Source organism: Eschrichtius robustus, chromosome 6 (genome assembly GCF_028021215.1).
Source record: "Eschrichtius robustus isolate mEscRob2 chromosome 6, mEscRob2.pri, whole genome shotgun sequence".
Taxonomy (NCBI): Eukaryota; Metazoa; Chordata; class Mammalia; order Artiodactyla; family Eschrichtiidae; genus Eschrichtius; species Eschrichtius robustus.
In genome coordinates, this window is record NC_090829.1 from 132,135,205 (window position 1) to 132,143,747 (window position 8,543).

Genomic DNA, 8,543 nt, shown 5'->3' on the forward strand with positions numbered 1-8,543 from the left:
TGCCACCTTGGCCACCCCCCTAACCCAGATAGATTTTAAAAGAAAATAAGTTTTCATAAACTTAAACAGGGATGACTGCTTTAGAGCTGCTGTTTTTAAAGTGGTCCTTTTCCTAGAGCAATTCGACATAGCCCCTGGCATCTGGTAAATTTATATTCTGTATTCCAATAAACAGGGAATAACTGAAGTTATTTGCTTTCACTTGGAAGGGAGAGTAAAATATCTTCAGGACCTTACTTCAGAAGTGCTTAAAATTCCTGGTTTTGCCCAAATTATTCCTTAGGAATTTTATCTATTTTTTTGCAGGGTACCACACCAGTCTATATCAGCTGATTTGATCTGATGAGCAGGGAAAACTTGCTTTATCACATGGCCTTTATGACCAAGTGGATAAGATGCTACGTAAGGTTTATGGAAAGATTTGAGAGGAGAATAAGGGTGAAAAATCCTAGAACTGGATGTAAAGCCATTCTGTTGTCAGAAACTAATTTTTCTCTTTCTGAGGTAGCTCTTGGATTGCTAATGTGCCATAGCAGAGACTGCAAACATGGGTTCAGTGGGATATGAGATGCTCAATACCAAGTGGTTTGAACCACCAATTCATGAAATGAGATGTTCTAGCAGCATCCCACCATCAAGCAAAAATAATAAAACAGAAAGAGGTTCAAGTGATTCCTGAGAACACAAGTAATGAAAGTCACTAGAAGGCTCATCTTTCTTCTGTGCCTGCTTCTGCAGCAACAGCCTTATTCCCTCAGCCTGCCTTATGACCTCATTGAGAATTTCCTATGACTGGCTGATAAAGGAAGAAAAAAAAATAATTGAGTTTGTTTACAAATATTTTATTTATTCATTAATTTAAACAAACAAATATCAAGAGAGTCTATTTTTCTTAGGTCTTATTCTAGACTCTGAGGTACAACAGAGTATCATACAGTTACTGCATCTTGGAACTTGCAATTGACTTAGGAAATACAAATATTCCTCACTATCCAAACTCATTGTATCCTCTATTTCCAAACTCTCCTTTACTGAATTCAAGAATTGTCCTTATCTGATTTTATTTTTTTTAATTTTCAGATGATTTCCTCACCAACTGAATTCTTGTTATTCACTAGACAAACCACAGTAACCTGTACTATTCCTACTCGCATTCATAAATTAAATATATTTGGACAATAAGAGATGTTTGTGTATAATATATTAGCTTTCAATAAGTGCTTTGGTGGTAAATAAAGCAGAGTAGGAGAGAAGTAATTTCCAGAGCTGGTATGGGAGATTGATATTTTATATAATAGAAGGTGACATTTGAGAATATGACATTTGAATAAAGAAACTGAGGAAGTGATCTTTAAAGATATCTGTGTGGGGTGGGAGTAGTAGGGAGGTAGCATTCCAGACTGAGTGAACATCAAGTACAAAGTTCCTGAGTCAAGCAAGATTCCCGTGTTTTAGGGCAACAAGGATGTTGATATAGTTCTAATGGTGTAAGGGAAGAAAACTGCCAGAGGGTGATGTCAGAGAGTTTGAGGGGATTGGGATTATGAAAGACCTGAGGACCCACTATAAAAATGGAAAGGAAAGCCAACAAAGGGCTTAGGACAGAGAAACAATATTTCTTTAATTTACTTAAGTAACTTATATGCCAGACATTATCCTAAGCTTTTTACACATATCAAGTAATATATTCTTCATTGCAACTTTAATGTTTATCACATTTTTATTTCTATTTTATAGGTAAATCAACAGAAGCCAGCAAGATTAAGTAACCCATGCAGGGTTACATGGTGGGTAAGTAGTAGAGCCCAGAATGTCCATCTGCAGAGTCCATGCTGTTGGCCATGAGTCTAGGTTGCCTCTATGACCTGACCTAGATTTTAGATAAGGAATTGTGGCTGCTGAGTTGAGAATTGTTTGTAAAGAAAAAATAATAAAAACAAGGAGACTAATTAAGAGGCAATTGTTAAAATCTTAGCAAGAGAAAAGAGTGGTATGGGTACTGTTAGAGGTGATGGAGAAGCATGGTGGCCAGATTCAGGATATATTTTAGAAGTGGAACTGACAGAAATTACTCAAGTGTGAGATGGATTCAACAATAATCCCAAGGTTTTTGAGTTAAATAAGCAAAAGAATAAAATTACCATATGCTGAAATGAGGAAAACTGGGAGGGGAGGTGAAAGGAAAACCCTATGGAAAAGAACGAAGGCCATCGTCATCTCTTCATCAAGAATTGGATGTTGGAAATGTTAAATGTAATATATTTATTGGATACTCAATAGAAGACAGTTGTATATGTGAGTATGGAGTTCAGGGGAGAGGTCTGGCTGGAAATATATATGTCAATTTTTAGAACACAGATGATATTGAAAGCCATAAGGATGGAAGAGAAAACTTTGGGAGTATTATTAAGAGAAATGAAGAGAAGTCCAAGAACCCCAATATTTAGAAGATTGGCAGGTGAGGAGAACACTTTGCCTCCCCTCAACAATGGGGGCTGGGGGTTAGATAAGAAGGTACAACATAGAATGTAGGAGGAAAGCCAAGACACAGTAGAGCCTGGGAAGTTAAATGAAGGAATTCTTAAAGTAAATAGGAGTGACTGAGTTAAACCTACAGATAGAGTAAATCAGATGGAGACTGAGAATTAAGCAATATCAATGATCTTTACAAAAGCTGTTTTTTGAAGTGGTAAGAATGAGGGTCTGCTTAGAGTGAGTATAAGAGGGAATGATATGAGTGGAATTGGAGATAGCAGGTATTTTCAGATATTCCCAGAAAAGTGGAAGGAAGCTAGAATGTGATATCAGAAGAAAATATTTTCTTACATGTTTGTACGTTTATGGCAATGATTCAACCAAGAAGGTAAAAATGATAATGCAAGAGAGGCAGAAGAACATTTCTTGATCCACTTCATTAAGTAAGCAAGATAGGATGAGATGTAGAATCCAAGTACATGGACTCTTAGATAGAAAAACCGTTTATCACAAGTACAGAGGAAAAAAGAGTATATGGACACACATACAGGTAGATGTTAACTGTGATCTAGAAAGTTTGTGGATTATTTCCTTATACCTTGAATTTTTTTCACTGGAGGAAGCCTCTCAGCTAGAGTGAAGATGGAAGAGGAGATGGTGGTGATTAGCTTCATAATTTAGTTCATAGGTTATGTGAAACCAAGATGGGATTTTGACCTAAGGAGACATAAATGTCACCAAGATATGAAGGTAGTAAGTCTCTGAATCTCATGTTGTGATGATAGGACAAGTGCCTAGTTGCATTATAATAGGTGAAAACATGTTGCTTTTGGCTGGAGTAAAAAGTTCATATGAGGAAGTCTGAGAGAAATCAAGTTGGAAAGGTAAGCAGAGGCCAGATACTAAGAGCTTAAGGTCATTTGACAAGTAGTTTGCACTTTATCCTGCTGTTCAGGAGGAAAGTTGGAAGAAGATCTTAAGCTGGGGGATGACATGGTTAGATTTTTGTTTTTAAAAGAAAAGATTAGTCTGTCTATTGTGGCTAAATGATTTTAAAAAGAGAAGGCTAGAAATAAAAGTAATTGAAGTGATCATGCAGCAATGCATGTGATAGATTTGAAAAACTCATCTAAGAGAATGGTAGTAGAGGTAGAGGCAGAAACAGCTTCAAGATACATTGAAGACGAGGGCATGACAGGGACTGTTGATTGGAGTGGAGATGGAGGAAAGGTGAGGAATCAAGGAAGTCCTTGAATGTCTGTCTTTTGTGACTCAGTGGAAGGTGGTGTCCTTCATCAATTTAGGAGATACAGCAAGAAGAACAAGATGGAAGATAACAACAATTATTTCTGTTATATGTAGGTAGCATTGACAGCACATAAAGGATGTGTAGATGGATATGTCTTATAGACCCATAGCTTATAAATCTGAAGCTCTGGAAAGTAGTCTGGGTGATGAAAGAGACTTAGAAATTTTTAGTTCATTGGTGCATTTGAAATAATTGGTGTAGATGAAATGCCTGAGAAAGATATTAGAATGCAAGTAGAAGAGGACCACCCCCCGCAAAAAAATAAAATCTTGGTGAACATAACCTTAAGAAGCTCTTGGACGGAAGGAACTCCAATGAAGATGACCAGGGAAAAGTGGTGAGGAAGAAAAAAAGGAAAAAACCAAGAGGCATTTTAGAGGAGAATTATTATTTGTGAGTGTCAAATGCAGCCTGGCATAGGTGCTAAATAAACACTGAAAAGTGTTCTTTGGATTTGATCATCTTACCATCAGTAGTTTCACTGGTATGGTGGTGTGGAGACAGGAAGTCAGTCTGTAGTTAAGTAGAACACTGAATGGGAAGGTCAGGAGGATAAAGAATAATGATATATGAAGAATAATTTTGACTATTAAGAGAAGAAAAATGTGATAGGAAAAGAGTCCAAAAAAATTTTTTTAATGATGAAAGAGTTCAGTGTATGTATATGCTCACAAAGAAAGGAGAGGGAGAAATGAGAGACTCATAATGCGAGGGGAATAATTTGGTGGATGAGGCCTGGACAAAGTTGGAAAGAGACAGGATCTGTAACAAATGTATAGAGATTAGCCATGAACAAGAGAAAAGATTCTCTTTATTTGAGATAAGAAGTGAAGCGTAAGTGCATATGTAGAAAAGACTCTAGGTACAGGGAGAAAGTTGATAATTCTGAAAAAGGAAGAATTGAAGTATAGAAGGAGAGGGTAGTAAAACCAGTCTAATAGTCTGGGAGTCAAGGGAGAAGTACAGAGAATGGATGAGGTAAGAACCAAAAGTAAGTGCAGTCAGCAAGCAACAACGTTAATATTATATGTTCACATACATATTATAATTTTCCTCTTCACTTATGATGTGACATTCTTCTGGTAACTTCAATACAATTGTGATTAACCTACCCACATCTATCCTATTAAGACTTTGACCTCTTTTTTCCCAATAAACTTGATATCCTCTCAATCTGATCTTACGTGTATCTCATTTGTCTTTTTAACCCCAGACTAGCTCATCATATGGCATGAGTGAGCCCTCAATATAAATGGACAAATGAAGAAGACAAACAGTGAAAGAATGGAATTAAAAAGCCAGGATGGAATAAAATAATGTTAAAATTTATGAAGTCTCTCACCTTATTTTTAGAGGGTGGGTCCCAGAATTTTAATATATCTTCCTATTTATCTTGATGCTTGCACCAACTACTTGCTAATATCTTTTAAAAATTAGATTGTGTTTTTGGTTAAGGCTTCGCCAGTTAGTCAGATGTAGAAAATATTTCAATAGCATATTCGCTATAAATGAGTTTTTCACTTTTTCAATAAAAATCTGTAAATTGAGTGCATATTTTCATAGTTTTCATTGATTGAAAAATATCAAAAAGTGTGTCAATGAATGAAGAAGAAATAATATTACTCTATGTTCATTTATTAATAATGCATGGCAACATTTTCAATTGTGCAAATTCAAATAATATTAAATAATATTCTAAATTAATCTAATTTAGCTATAATCTAAAATACTTAGGTAAACGAATAAAGTAATAAACATCTATGAAAAGCAGTTAAGTGGAAGGCTTTCATTATATTTAAAACTGTCATTTCCAGTGTTTTAATAGAAGTTAAGTTTTTGATCTGTTTTATGAATGTATAAATTTAAATATATATATATATATATATATATATATATATATATGAAACAGATCTTTAGATATTTCAAAACAGTCTCTGACTCACTCTTAATAAATTAGAATAAATGAGATATTCTCCTTAAAATATGAACAACTGTGTACATAAGTGGAAAACTGTGACAAACACCATTTGGTGTCACACAAAGATGTTTTGAGTAGTAAAAAAATTACACAATGAGCAAATTTTCCCAGAATGTTTAAAAACAACTGGCTGGGAAAGCCATGGTTCTCTGGCATCATGCCCTATACACAAAGTCAATTATCTATTAAGTCATCTGCATTCATTTTCCAGGTTAACCAGGAAACCAGGATTGCCTGAGGGAGGGTTTGCGTCACATACAGCGAGAAGTTTGAACTGTAGCCAGACATACAATTAAGGTATTTCAGTAGAGCTATTACTTTGATTCAGACAAATCCCACTGGCATAAGTACTCAGTAGGAGGAATACTCTAAATACTTCATGTTTTAGCTCATAGAGTTAATATTGTCATAGTTCATGTTTTAATATTTTATAGAGTTTTATCAAATTTTATAGTGTTTTCATCAAAAATAGTTTATATTTTAGCTCATAAATTCTTAACGTTATGATGTTAGAAGACAGGGATGAAGATAGAGGAAAGTTGTTGTCTGTGTTTTACAGCTATTATCTTCATGAAATTTGAATACTAAAGGGAATAACTGTATCTATGTGTTTACTACAATTGTTCCATATTTACCTAGGTCTGAATCCCATCAAATTTAGGGTATATATAAAGATATCCTTGCATTCAGTAGCTCAATTAGCATAATGTCAGAAAATCTCCATTATGAAAAACTACATGAAAAATAGTAAAATCATGGTAAAGTTAAAAAATAATTCAGAATGCACTGTGGCAGTACAGACTATCTCTAATGTAACACTTCATCTGTCTGAGTTAAGGTGTCCTTCACAGAAGCTGGACCCAGTTGAGGAGGCACCTGGTCAGGTCTCACGGAAGTATCTCTTGGACCCTCTTCATGAATTTCTCTGGCAGAGGATGTGATTGGCATTGTATGCCGTGGGAGATGCTGTTAAGATTTGGGTCAGTGCTTGTTAATGATCAGATCTTTCAGTTAGATTGATTTTGCCATGCTTATTTTAAAACTACTCAGAAAGTTAAAAGAAAGCGACTCTGAGTGCCTTATGATTAAAAGAATGATACCCCTGTAAATTAGGTGAAACTTCAAAATGTGTTATATAGCAGAAACACCTCAATAATTTATGGAGAGAAAATAAATATACATTTTTCAATTATAGGTAACTCCAGTACATTTGCCTATAATGTTTATAACTCTACAAAACTGCATAACAACAACAACAACAACAAAACATGAAAGGTTAAAAAAAATAAGAGATTACTGTGGTCTGAAATAGGGATTGCTTTTGATATCTACATGCATTTCCTAACTCCTAATAGTCTGTCCCTTGCGCTTCAATTATAGGAGGGATACATGAACCAAGACCAATCATCATAATTTTTTTCCCATTTTCTGGGCATAGTTATTGGTTCAGGGGTGGACATTTGAACCAAGCCAGACAAATCCGTTCACAGGTACTGATCCAGAGCTTCAGGTGATATGGGTGTTCCCTCTGGAACTACAGGGCTAGGTAGATGAGAAGTTGGGACCATGTTGAGAACCCTTGTCTGCAACCGGGGAGATGATAGAAACAAGCAGAGATGTGCCCTGGAGGTCCAGCCCAGCAAGTCCTTGTGTCCCTGGTTAATTGCAGATCTTCTTTTAGGTCTATCAGCTCCCTCAGAAACTCTCTCAGCTACAGGAGCCAATGAAGTAGATCTAGGTCATGAAAAACAGATGTGGGAGAGCATTTACACATCTTCACATATTTGGGTAATGCCGTCAAAGAATTAATGCAAGAATGTTCTCTAAGACAAAGATTCTTGTGATGTGTGCATCACGAGTCCACTTAATCAGTTATATTAAAATATTGATTGTTGACCAATGACAGAATCTAGGGCCAGTGAGGCATCCCTTTGATCACTGACATGCTATTTCAGGCCCTCATGAAGATGTCCAGTAAAGAGTGAGTGAATGTCCATTTACTCCCCTTTAGTGGTGTGGACCTCACAATCTCACAGGGCAGAATATTTTAGTGTTTTTAGTTATGTCAAAGATTTCTTCCTCATATTGAGCTGAAAGTGTTGCTTTGTGACTTGATTCTAACTTTATTCCTGGTATCAACATAGAACTATTTGAGTTCTATTACAGAGTCTATTTCTTATGGTATATAATAATTTTGAAATTTTTGGAAACAGCTCTCATATTTCTTCAGATTATCTCTTCTCTAAGATAAGCATGCTCAGTTATTCTAAACATTTCTCAAATAAAGAGGACCTAGAACCAGATGTCAGGTATCACATTTGGGTAAAATCTGCCATAGACAATTGAATTATTCAGTTCTAATTCCTAACTCCAGAGGTGCTAAATAACTTAGATCTGTGAGTATATTAAAACTTGATTAAGTTAAACAAAAATAATACTTATATTTCTGATTACAAAATTAACATAGACTCATTGGAGAAAGCTTGACAATTTGAGAAAAGCATCCAGAAAAGACCACTGAAAGTGTTAATTCCATAAACATGATTTAACTGCCTTAAAGTTATAAAAGGGAACACTCAAAGGTTATAGCTCAGACTTTTCCTCTATAGAAGAGATATAGTTCAGCCCAATCTGCTACCATCTCTAAACTCTATCACAGCTGCAGACATATGACCAAAACCTCTACTCAGGCCATCTTATTTTCTTCCTTTATTTTTCTTTTCATTATACAATTTCTTTGTGTCTGACTTTTTGGCTTTTATAAATATTCTACTACGTATA